At 30.6% G+C, this 13,852-nt stretch overlaps 1 protein-coding gene across 8 annotated transcripts in view; it reads left to right on the top strand.

Annotated features, from left to right (window-relative positions):
• LOC142321406 (uncharacterized) overlaps positions 1-13,852 on the top strand; it is a 115,415-nt gene that overhangs the window by 51,677 nt on the left and 49,886 nt on the right. The window contains exon 1 of one of the 8 annotated variants that reach the window (XR_012755621.1): positions 3,543-3,810. The exons of 6 other annotated variants lie outside the window; for them this stretch is intronic. The gene's annotated coding sequence lies outside the window, so the exon portion shown is untranslated. Of the gene's footprint in view, positions 1-3,542; positions 3,811-13,852 lie in introns of those variants that run through there. One more of the 8 variants, XM_075359474.1, reaches the window with a different exon arrangement.

The raw sequence follows: 13,852 nt of genomic DNA, 5'->3' as shown, positions 1-13,852 counted from the left end.
TCTATATTATTTAATCTATAGTATTTAATTTCCGATGAAATATAGCATCTTTCATCAGAAATTCCAGTACCTCTGTTTTGACGCGCTTCATTTCATACAGAAGAAATTTATAAATTGAAATCGCTAGAAATTAACTTGAAGTTTTCAATTAGTTATCATTTTTTATTTTAGCTAGTATTTAACGAAGAATTCGCTAATTAACTAAATTACATTAAAGCGGTTGTTTTTGAGAAAAAAATTACAGCATATATTTAGCATAACACCGATTATGTAAAATCAAAGAGTGCGCCTAAGAAGTTCTGTTCCTATCCCGATGTAATTAAGTATAAAGTTGTTTTCGTCTAGACGGTAAAATTATTTCAGACGGTGACAGGACAACAGACCTGTATTAAATCTACAAATATTTTGCACTGATAATGCATTATACAATTAATATCAAGAAAGGTTAAGGATGGAAATACATCGATAAAAAAATAACTCTTATAATACCGGATAAATCAAAGAAAAAAGAGGTAAAACTTTAATTAGAGCGACATATAAAATAAAATTGGATGCGGTGAGTCTATATTAGTTCTTAGAAATATTAAATATCTGCATCGATGATCGGTAGATTAAATAAAATTCAAAAAAATAAACAGCTAAAAGGCATTGAACGCATATTACACAGCGATGAAAAAAACGAATTAAAAAATCATTGAAAATGGAATATTATTTTTTTTCTGTAAAAGAGAATATTTTAATTAAATTAACGGGAAAAAGATTTAACTAGATCTTATTAAGAACAACAGCAGAAAAATAATTAACTCCTTTCTTGTACTCCAAAGAACAAGTAAACAGTTCTATAGCCCGATTCGATAAAATACAGGTAATTTTGTTTTTTTTCTCTTTAGAATAAGTGACTACCGAATAGTGTGATGTTAAATAAAAATACAAGGATAAATTAGAATTTATCGTACAACGGTAAAGATGTTTGTTACTTACGAGCGCAAAAGAAAGAGCACACGGGATACATTTGTTTCTTGAAAGCCTTTCATTTTGATGAAAAAGGAATGAAATAAATTTTAATCGATACATTTAGGTGATATTTCTTACTCGTCAGATTATTTTTTTTACAGAAAATTCTGCGAAGAGGGTTAAAATTAACGATAACATTTTGAGGTAGATTATTAATAGGCGGTTAAGAAAAGCAAAAGAACTAAGGGGGTTTCCTACGTTCTATAATTTGGAGTAGGGACTACATTTCTATGGATGTTATAACAGAAAAATAAAGAATATCTGATGTCAGTAATGTGTGACCGTAATCGGTTTTAAGTAATTCCTTTATTATCGTAATAGCTATGACGACTTAACAATAAGTCATAAATCTTCGGTAGAGGGACGGCTGAGAAGGTTAATCTTAACACAAATTTTGAGTTAGGAGTTTACCTCCTTTATAACTAATTACCTAAAAGGAGGAGAAAATACACCTCGTATTGTTTGCTTTCATAAGACTATATTTACATTAAATATATTTCCTAGATAGGCTTGACGTTAAGATTAATTATAATTTTTACGTTCGAAGAACCAGACATGGACACTAACATTACAAAGCAGTGATGTTTACTAACCCACCGAATCGGTCTAGTGGTGAACGCGTCTTCCTAAATCAGCCGATTTGGAAGTCGAGAGTTCCAGCGTTCAAGTCCTAGTAAAATCAGTTACTTTTATACGGATTTGAATACTAGATCGTGGATACCGGTGTTCTTTGGCGGTTGAATTTCAATTAACCACGCATCTCAGGAACGGTAGAATTGAGACTGTACAAATACCTCATTTACAGATACATATCTCTCTGAAGTAATACCTGGACGGTAATTCCCGGAGGCTAAACAGGAAAAAGAAAGAAAAAGATGGGTTACCCGAAAATGTTCGTTATTTATAACGAATCCTACGATTAGCCGTAGGATGTTGAAATTGTAGATTAGGGCTGTTGTAACATTAATTGTGGACCACACTTTTCGATTGCGATCGAAATTAAAATAAAATTTTAATTTATGAAATGTTTGGATCTTAAAGGGAAGGCTCATCGATTCCAATCACACTTCATAACGTTTTTTATTTTAATTTTTTATTTATTTTTTTAACTTTCATTTTTTTAGTTTAAATATATTGCTTTAATATATTAACCCGTTATTTAAAAAAAAAAAATACAATAATAAATACAATAAATTACAATTCAATAATAATATATATATATATATGAAAAAAAATCAGAAGTTATTAGTGAAATAAAATTTTATGGAATTTTAAAAACGTGTATATCTAATAGATTTGGTGAAGTGTCTGATTATTTAATATTAATTGAAAATTATAATTTATAATCGTATTATTTTTGGATTTTCTACTTTAATTTCTGTTTAATTTTATCTACATTAAAGTTAATTACAGACTGACTGAAAAATAGACCCTCATAAGAACAACAACATATACACTGAGACATGCATGCCCGATCTTTAATAAGGTGCAAAAAATTTGTATCTTTTAGTTCATTACTCTTCTGATATTGTCGCACAATATTCTTGCCAAGTCGGAGCGGATCGTCATTTCGTTTATTTGTTTTTTGTTGGCGATCGTTTAATCGCTCTTTGATTTCATATAATTCGTTATATTATACTTAAAAATTTACGGGCGATGTACTGTATATAGATATTTTGAAATAAAATTAATAGAAAAATGAAGAACGGCAAAGTTAAGATCGTCCAAGGTGAAACGATAATCGACAGAAAAATATCATTATCGGCCATAATGATGTACCGCAACGAAAACTAACAGAAAATTTTGAAGTAATGAAGCTTCAGTACATCGGTAACAAACACGCGGATGAAAAATCGCTCGATCAGGAGAGAGAGTTAATAGATACTAGGTCGATAAGGGGAAAAGCACAGATCAGGAATATTCTAACATCAGGGTATGGAGTAGGGAAAATTAGTAATCTCAGTTAATTTTAAAAATTTCAAAATACGATTTTGAGTTCTAAAAATTCAAAAAATAAACGATTTATGGGATGTATCTTATTTAGAAAAAGTAGGGCTAAGAGAGTAGGATAATCGACTGTATGAATAATATGTAACTGATATTTTATGCGACTGGAATAGTATCAACAAAAATTAGAATAAGGAAAAACAAGTTTTTTTTGTCTTCAGTCATTTGACTGGTTTGATGCAGCTCTCCAAGATTCCCTATCTAGTCTAGTGCTAACAAAAAGTAATGGAAATATTTATGCTCATTTGAAATAATATCGATCGAGAAATAAATTGTGAAGATTTTATTATTTAATCTAGCGATACAAATAAGAATTGTAAATATGTTTCTTTAGATGATAATGAAAATTTAATTAAACGGATATAACAGAGATGCAGTATTTTTTGTCAAGTGCGCCGCAAAACGAAAAAAAAAAAATTATTAGATTTTGTGGTCAAGGACACACGTCGCAGACAGCTACGTCGCCAGCAGTTTTGTCGATTTCGCAGTACCGGGCTAGAATTTGTCAACAAATGTAATAAACGTTGTAATAAACAACTTACCAACGAATTACACACGCAAGATTAATGATAATAATAATAATGGGTGGAGAAGACGATGTTACCAGTCTATCGAGCATTTCTGTACGTGAGGCGAGTTCGTAAGCTTCGGTTGTGCAGTGTAAATGTTTTGTTATCGATAAATCATTGCGCTAAGCTCTTTACAAGATTCAAGTTATATAAATACTTTATTTAATTCTAACTTACTGTTCGCGGCTGTTTCTGAATTGTCGGAATATAATAAAAAAAGGTAAAATTATATTTTATTATTTTTGTATTTGCGAATGTAATGTGTGTTCGATGCAGAGTGTAATATTTTCAGTTTAGTCTTCTGTTCTTGTAGCGTAAATGTTATTTTCCGTATTGTTTTCCTTTATTATAGTTGACGCGTAAACTCTTCTTGCGATTCTGGTATATAATTATAAATTTAACAAACTTTAAATAGCGTTTATGCGACTTATTATTTTTTTCTTTTATCTTTCGTAACCGCTACCCGATCAGATCCTCTCAGAACATTAGGAAACGATAACGAAAAGACTTTAAGGAATAGGAACGTATCTCATCGACCCCAATAATAGTAAAATTTTATATAGAAATAACCCACTACTTTACGCAAGAAAGAGTTGCAGGAATCCGGATTTTTAGACGTTAGTGAATTAAATTTTTATAAGGCTCGTATTTATGTGTTGTATTGTAATCAGCAGCTCCCGGGTATTTTTGGGGGAAGGAGGAGTTAGTATTTAGCATATGCAAGCGTTTTCCTGGAATAGTAGTAATTCTAAAAGATATTACGTTAAAGTCTATGTTTTTTATTTTTATGAAATCTATCTTTATCTTGTGCACTCACTACATAGCAATAGCTGAGATGCGCAGAGCAGCATGGCGCATCACGTGTCCCCTCTGCACCAATAGCAACAGAGAAGGGAAGCGCAGCTGGCCTGGCAGCACACACACACACACACTCAAAGGCGAAGAAGCATCCAAACATAAATGTCTACGAGCAAAATAAATATTAAAATTAAAAACCGTAAAATTCTACAATAAATCACAGAATCGTGATCAAATCACTTGAAAATGTTCACAAAAATATACTCTATGCCCTAATACTAATCGAGTAAATATTTAATTAATAAATATTTAATAAAAAACAGAAAACTGAGGGACACGAAAACACGTGGTTTTAATACGGCCCTCTTACCTAAAATATATCCTTCTTTACACGTGAAAAAGATATTGTTTTAAACGGTTAATTACTTAGTTAAAAACTACGTGAAGTCAATAAACGAACCCGTAATTTAAATGCTAATCTTAATCGGAAAAACAAATAAAATAAATTCGTGTGATGTAAAGATTATTAAATATATAATCAAGTTTTTAATTTAACTCTTAACTGGGCCCGCAAAGGTAGTCTTACCCACGAGTGCGTGGGGTCGCTTTCTTTCATTAATTAACATTTTATTGGGGGCTATAACTCTGGAACCGATGAAAACAAGTACCGCTTACGATATATCGCAGAAAACCTCTCGATCAGAGCTTATTACTTCAGTTAAGAAAAAGTTCAAAATCTAATTTTTTTAAATTTTGGCTTTTTTTGGACGCTTTTGGTTCATCCGATTGTAATCAAAAGGGGAGGTGCACAACTAGATGTGTTACAACTGTTTTAAATCCAAAATTCCAACATTCTACGGCCAATCGTTTTTGAGCTACGCGAGGTAATTACGTACGCACATACATATGTACAGACGTCACGCAAAAACAAGTGAAAATGGATATTTCCGTTGAAATCTGAAAACCGAAATTATTCGCGATTACAATACTTCCTTTTACGTAAAAATAAAAGTTGTAAATTATAAGTAAAAAATAACTAAAACACTTTAAGGAATATATCTTATCGATCCTAATAACGGTAAAATTATATAAATAAATAACCCACAGTATGCGATAAAAGTCGCGGCCATCCAAAATTGTATAATGAACTAAGTTTTGATTAGTCTCGACGCACAGAATTTTATATAAGTTTAAAAACATTAGATTTAGATAAAATTAATTTGTCACCTGTTAAAAAGAAAAAAAAATATTACTAGTGAAATATCTATTAGAATTTTGTTATCGCTTGTAATTTTAGTAATCGTTAATTGTGTAATGTAATGTAGAATATTTAAATAAAGATCACTCGCTACCAGAAGAACGTTTATTATTATTTAAAAAAAATGTATTTTCAACGGAAAATGTTAACACACTTAAAAAGCGCGTAACATTTTTTTATAATAAATAGAATCCGTATTTATAATTTTTCAGATTTTTCTTTCAGCGGTAAATCTATTGGTTCTCTGATGTGTGTAATTTTCACGCGAATAAATAACAACAGACTTCGATTTTTCAAAAGGAGTGAAGGAAGGTAAAAAAAAAAAAAATTGCCCCTGCCTCCGGTTAATTTACTAAAAAAACATAAATAAAAATAATAAATTTAACGAGATACGATGTACTGCCACCTCCAAGATTAAAAGAACCGAGCCAGGTTGAAACATAAAGTTCGATTGTTTTATAAATATTTCCGTTTGATATGCAGATTTCTTTAATTTCTAAGGCGCATAAACATTTTATAAAAACTCGGAATTCGCAAGCAAAGAAATCTACTTTTTTGCACCGCTCAAATTTATTCGTTATTACGGGCAATTTTTCTTGAAATAGATAAAAACAAATTACGCCTTCCAAAAATTTACTAAGCATTTTTCAAAAAATAACATTTCAATGGATATAAAATTTATTTTATTACGCAAAAATAACAAAAAAACTTAAAATATGAATCCGATTTACCTATCTTAAAATAATAATCGCAATCTTGACGGCTAATTTACAAATAATATCTAATTTTTCATCTAAACTATTACTTACAACCAGCTCGAACAATATTTATCGTTAAAATTACGGCTTGTAAACATTACAATTACTTTCTATTTTAACTTTAACTTCATTGTAATTACGGCAGCTATCGTATTAATTTTGTTCGTAATTCTACCCTAATTTTTTTTTCCGAATTTAGAAATAATTGCAAATAAAATTACAGTTTACTCGCAGACGATAAGAAACTGATGAAAACGTTACTAATATAACACGATGGTGGATAAATTGAGAAAATGAAGACGGAAATGATTATAATTTTATAAGGAATACGTTACCGTTCGTAATTTCAAAGAAAAATCTGTTGTTTAATTGAAATCCATCCAAATCATTTTCGGTAAACCGACCGGGTGTTGCGTGCTGAACGGATTTTGTTGTCGGTTTTGCTTGCATTGTTTTATAAAGGTGTGATATTTGTTTGATAGGTTTACGACCGTTGCCAATCAGTTTTACGTACTTGTAGTTTACAGAAATAAAAACTCCACTATCTTCTTTTAACTTACGATGGAAAACTTCTTTTAATTTACGGTTATTATCAAAACGATATCCACTTTTCCTGATTACGATGAGTTAATCGTTCTACGGATGTATTATGGATTTATTCTACCGAATATTTTTTAAATCCCGTTAAAAAAAGTAATAAATCTTTTAAAATGTTTAAACTTTCTACATCCGTTTATTAAATATAACGGAATAATTAACGAAACGTTAATTGTGTTTTAAGCACGATCTGAAGCATAGTTCAAAAAATTTTGAGAAACTACGTTAACCGAATAAATTATCGTAAAATACGGTAAAAAATAAGAAATTATTTATTACTCGTATCTTAAAAGTTATTATGAGTATAATTTCTTAAAAATGTCGTGTTGCCTTTCTAGTATTATTATGGAGCTTAAAAATTCCACAGTAGAAATAAATGTACATTTTTAACGTGGATAACCTATATATATATGTCTGATACGAGATAGTAATAGCGTATATAAGTAATTTAAGTGTTTATTGTGTGTGTGTGTGTTTTTCTGTGTGCGTGTGTTATGCTACCATTTGTTCCTGATGCGTTCATACTGTTATATGTTTTATAAGTCCGATTCTTTGATAGAATAAACACGTATAAAATTCACTGGAGCGAATATTTGTCAGATAAATGTATCTCTTATTACATATATATATTACATACATACAAATACACACTCATACTCACAGTGCAAAAAAAATAATCCTTGTTCCATGAAATTAAAAGGAAATTTTAAATAATAATGCCCTTTAAACATTAAATAACCAATTTTTTTATTTGGGCTGAACATAAACCACAAGATAAAATTAATCTTGTTTTAATGAATGAGTATAAAAATTGTAATAAATTTACAAATTAATACCATTAAATGATTAAAAAAAAAAAAAAAAAAATTAAAAATTTATGATTAATGTAAAAATATTATTAATTTTTAACATAGAATCTGATGTTGACAACTCATGATTTTTTGTACGCCTATTAAATTACACTTACACTTTTTTAAAATGTAAATACGTAAAATTTTATCTCATTGATAATTGTAGATATTTTTTTCTTTTTTTTTGCTATTGATTTATTATTCATCGTAATTTTTTTTTATAATGAAAGGTTAATAATTATTAATAAATTTAAAAAAAATTAAAAAAATGTAGATGAAAAAGGAGATTTTAACCGATGTGCTTTCCTCTTTCAAATATTTCATTAATTAAATTTTTTTTGGCTATAACTGGAACAAATGAAAATAAATACCATTTATGATATATCGTTGAAATCCTTTCAATGCGGGCTTATTACTGCAGTTAGAAACTAGATTTTGGTCTTTTTTGGACACTTTTGGTACAGTGGATTGCAATCAAAAGGGGAGGTGCACAACGAGATGTTACAACAGTCCTAAACACAAAATTTTAACGTCCTACGGCTAATCTTTTTTGACTTATGCCAAATACTTAAGTACATACGTACGTACAGACGTAGTCAAAGTACAAATTGGACCAAAGTAGTCAAATTGGATTCAGGGATGGTCAAAATGGATATTTCAGTTGAAATCTGAATATCGAAATTTTTCGCGATCACAATACTTTCTTACTTCGTACAAGGAAGTAAAAATGAACTAAAATTAAAACGTGAATTGAGAAACTATTTTTTTATGCATTTTGAATTATTTATTTATTAACAAAATGGATCACTTTTTACGTTTTTTTATTTTTTAAGATAAATTCTGTCTAATGATCATCTTATAAGTTTTTTCGGAAATTTTTATTAAATGACTTTTTATTATAATTTTTTTAATTTAAAAATACACAGAATATATGTATAAACCGATCGAAAATATTTTTCATTCAATTTTCCTGGCATAGATCTAAAGGTATACTGCAAGAAGGAAAAGTATGATAATCAGTCAAAAAGGGGTATGGTCTTTTTTTTAATTTCTCGAAGTTTTATGTCTGAGGAATCCCAAAAAAGAAAAGATAAAGTGTTTTGATGCTGGGGGGGGGGGGAGTAAATTTCGTACTTATGAACGTATGAAAAAATCATACTATTCCATTGATAGTTGCTTTTAAAAAAAAAAGTAAAAGAAAAACGTTTTGAACCCGGATGCCGGTTCAAAATTTGGATGATTTGTTTGCGCTTTAATATGAGGTACATAGTAGCAGATCGTTTGGTTTCGCTATTACAAAGAGACGGTTCACTATTGTTTACTAATTTAACTTACTGAATTTGAACCGCAGTTCTGCTATGTCAAACATTAGACGTAATAACAACTTCCTGATAGCCGTGCATGATGACTCAATCCGCCACTGTTACCATCTATCTATAAAATGTTTATATTTCATTTATTTATTTATTTTTTTTCGATCGATGAAATAATTCACCGCAAAATCTTACAAAGAAACTTCTAAAGCGGGAACGTGAAAATGGAAATTTGTAGCGTATGAAAAATACCGTATCTGGCCGGGATTAGAACCCGGTACTCTGAATGAAAGGCCGAGACGCTACCGCTCAGCTACGGAAATCGAGTAATTAATTTTATTTTTCACTTTTAAGTCGGTTCAGCTATTAATTACGTGTTGATTGTTTTGTTATACATTTACCATAACTAGGCGGGAATTCAACCCACGACTTTCAGTGTAACAGGGGGAGAAGTTCTTTTCCCGTTGTTGCAATTTTCATTCGTTTTACTTATTTAATTTTAAATATTTAGTGATATGCGATATCAAATTTCTATTCGCGCGCGTGCGATTGTTTTAACGTGCACTTTTGTATTAATAAAAAGTCACCTGATTTGAGGTTTGTCCGAAATGGAACATTAAATAAACGGTAACTATCAGTTCTATTTTATTTATCGTAAATAGAGGGTGATTTAGGAAGAAAGGGAAATAATTTGGGAACCGATTCTAGATCTTGAAATAAAGGAAAAAGTTCACGTACAAACATATGTCCGAAAACGCTTCTTTGTAAAGTTACGGCTAGCGTAAATTTCGCTCGGATTTCAGTTCCCCTGTGAAATAAGTCATACTGAAATTTTTAAGGCGTTATATAAGGGGTAAAATTGATGGTTTCTTATGTTTTTTGACCTGTAAAATAGAATTTAAAAAAACCAGTACTATCATCCCTTATTTTCACGATATCCAGCGTAGAACAGAAAAGTTCAGTGACGAAAAACACGTTTTTTTAGGTTTGAAGTAGAATAACTCTGTTAAACAAACTTGTAGAGTTTAACTTAAATTCTATTATACCGTATTTAAAAATCTAGTAGTTTCTGAGAGTCTGTTTTTCACGCAAAAAACTACTAAACCGACTTTTCTGAAATGTTACGTAACCTGCAAGGACCATATGATTACTGTCTTCACGAATCTTTCACCGTTTCAAAATTGTGGGGGATTAACTAACTTACGGTAACAACCGGATTAGGTCCTTTTCGTTTCTTGCCCTTCCGTCCATAAGTTTGCAAGTTTTTCTTGCATGGAAATATCTCAAATAGTAGGAAATATTTTTTTACCCGTACGGAGGACAGGTAACCGACTATAACTATTATTTTTAAGATGGAAACCGACTTTTTTGAAACCCGTATACTTCAAATTATTAAAAGTTTCGAATCCTGTACTGACCAAACTGTGGCTCTGCAGAGATTACAATAAGTGACATTTTTAAAAATTGAAGAGATTTTGATTGTTATTTGTCACAAGAAGGATAATGAACGCAGTAGGGCTAGACGGGAAGTATTCGGTGTAGTGACCGGTTAGTATTGTAGATGAAAAAAGCCAGTAGCGTAATATTCGTTGAAATAATTACATAATGATTAAAATCTATCATATAAAAAGAAAATAGAGAAAAAAACTTTTAGAGGTAATTATTATTTATTAAAATTTTTGGAGGTAGCTTTGAGATGAATCGCTGGAAAACATTTGTCGTTGGGGATATATACTATATTTTTGTAATATATATTTTATATTTGTAAAAAATGTTCCAAGCGATGATACTGACTGTCTCACCTGAATTTGCGTCAGGTGTCGCAAGAACTTTGACAGCAACGTTTTGCACATTGTTGTCAAGGGCATTGATTTCTGTCGAACGTTCGCCTTCAGTTCATCGATACTGAGGGTTGTAACATTTGATAAGAAGTTTATTAAGTAATATATATATATAAATGAATGTTTGTCTGTCTGTGTGTCTCTTAAGCCTTTCTAAACCATTCATCCGATAGCATGAAAATTTAGGGAACGGTTGGACGCATGCCAGGGAAGGTTTCTGAATTAGTTTGGACCCGCTAGGTAGCGCTTTGGTCGAGATATTTTGAAAAATTGTATTTATGGTCCGATTTGCCTCGTATTCAGAATACGTGTTACTTAAATGGAAAGAATTATCTCCGCAAAAAATGGTCCCGCTAGTTGGCGTCGGGGTTGAGATATTTAGAAAAATTATATTTATGGACCGATTTGGTTCGTATTCAGAATATGAATATTAGTTACGTGAAAATAAATATTTTTGCAAAAACTGTACCCGCTAGGTGGGGCCGGTGTCGACATATTTACGAAACAAATAAATATTCAAATGGACTTTTTTATTCTATATATATATAAAACGCATGTTCGTATGTGTGTCCGCTAAAGATAAAAAAAACTAATGGACCGATTTACGCGCGGGAAAACGGGGAAAAGGTGGAAAGAGAAAAGGGGAAAACGGGAAAGGCTAAAAAGGAAACTGGGTGAGCGATGATGGAGAAGAGCGAAAGGGAGAAGTTGGAAAGGGAAAAGGGGAAGGAGAATAAGTGAAAGGTAAAATTTGTGAAGTTCAGATTTTTAATTTTTTTATCAAATTTTCAATTGTGTATCAAATTTATCAAATTCTCTCTCTCTCTCTCTCTCTCTCTCTCTCTCTCTCTCTCTTTCTCTCTCTTTCTCTCTCTCTCTCTCTCTCTCTCTCTCTCTCTCTCTCTCTCTATATATATATATATATATATATATATATATATATATATATATATAGCAATAGCGAAGCATTGCCGGGTCTACTGGTATTTTAATAAAAATTAAAAAGCAAAAATTGTAATTATGGAGTAACAGATTTCATTTGCTCGCGGTGTGTGTGTGCGTGCGAAATCTTGCATTACTGATAAAGACATAACACAAGATTGAACATTAGATTTGATTAAATAATAGAAAGCTTCATCAACCCCCATCTGTATCACCGGTATATTAGATCATTCTAGTTTTGAAGGTATATTTATTTATTGTAATACTTCATTTGTGCTAGATTTTAAAAAAAATCAGTTGATTAAAGCGAAATGTTTGATGATAAATAAATGTAATAAAATAAATTTCTTATAGTAACAAATGCTTTAATAATAAATAAAAAAAAATAAATAAATGAAAAATAAATATTTCAAGAGATAATGATAAAATAATACCATAACATAATTTATAAAATTGTATAGTTTATACGTTGACAGAGGACTTTTGCTAAGAGGAATTTTAGAGGTAAATCTTTTTTTATTTAATTTTTTTGGGATGAGGCATAAGTAAAAACTTCTGTCAGTCTAACTAATGTGACGAGGGGGAGAGAGGGACGGGGTTTTTAACACACGCAGGTGGCTTCCTTCGCTCTGATTGGCTACCGTCAGACAGTACTGGTCAAGCGTTGTACAATTCAAATACAACCGTAAACATGTGTACATGTGTGTGTGCGTACGTATGAGTATTGCTGTGCGAGTAACACGTTAATATAGACGTTTTCTTATAAAGACATTTCTTATATAGACGTTCGATATAATTAAATTAAATCAAGATTTGTCGATTATTTTATATTTATTACATTTTATTTAAAATAATAATTAATCTCCCTTAATATTTATAATTTTTTTTTTTTTAAATATTACGATAAAGTTTATCTGTTTTGTAAAGTAATTTAAAAAAAAAAAAAAGATTCTTATTTAACTTATTAAAAATAAATCCATTAAAATAAAAAAAAATAGATTGTAATAAAATCTTTACGGGAAGGAAACGAAGCTATATAAATATATTACTAGGATGAAAAATTATGATGCAAGTGTTATCGCACATAAAAAAATATAACAAGACGTTCAGGAACCGCTTTGCTGGCCGTTCCCGTGTTACTAGAGAGCCTCCTAAAATTTTTAAATTTACCATCTGTTAAAAACAATAATTACAATTACTGTTTTTAAGATGCTTTTTTTCTAAACGGCAATTGCAATTATTATTTTTAAACATTGCATATCTTAGGTTAAGCTGAGAGCGGATGATACTCGGTCCGGTCACAGTCTTTCAATAGATTTCAATGCCTCGGCACAAAATGAAGGAAAGCCAAAAACTGTGACGTTACATTAAAGACTTCACAATTTATCATTAAAGCTAAATCGTCTAGATGAAAACCCTTTTTTTTATTTATTTTATCGCTACGTTGCTTAGATAGGGAGATATGCAGCGTTAAAGACAAAAGTGGCCTTTTACCTTTAAAATGGAACATTTCCGTTTAGCAAAATCGGAAAAAAGAAATTAAATGTAAAATTTTAAGATTTAAACTATTTTATTGCAGTTCACTTCTTTCTTTTTCCTGTTTAGCCTCCGGTAACTACTTTTCAGATAATACTTCAGAGGATGAATGAGGATGATATGTATGAGTGTGTACATCAAGTGTATGTAGTCTTTTACAGTCTCGGTTCGACCGTTCCTGAGATGTGTTAATTGAAACCCGACCACCAAAGAACACCGGTATCTACGATCCGGTATCCAAATCCGTGTAAAAATAACTTACTTTAGTAGGATTTGAACGCTAGAACTCTCGATTTCCAAATCAGCTGATTTGGGAAGACGCGTTCACCGCTAGACCAACCCGGTGGGTTATTGCAGTCGCTGATAAA

The sequence above is a fragment of the Lycorma delicatula genome, chromosome 3 (assembly GCF_047948215.1).
Source record: "Lycorma delicatula isolate Av1 chromosome 3, ASM4794821v1, whole genome shotgun sequence".
NCBI classification, from domain to species: domain Eukaryota; kingdom Metazoa; phylum Arthropoda; class Insecta; order Hemiptera; family Fulgoridae; genus Lycorma; species Lycorma delicatula.
This window is presented reverse-complemented; position numbering and strand designations above follow the sequence as displayed.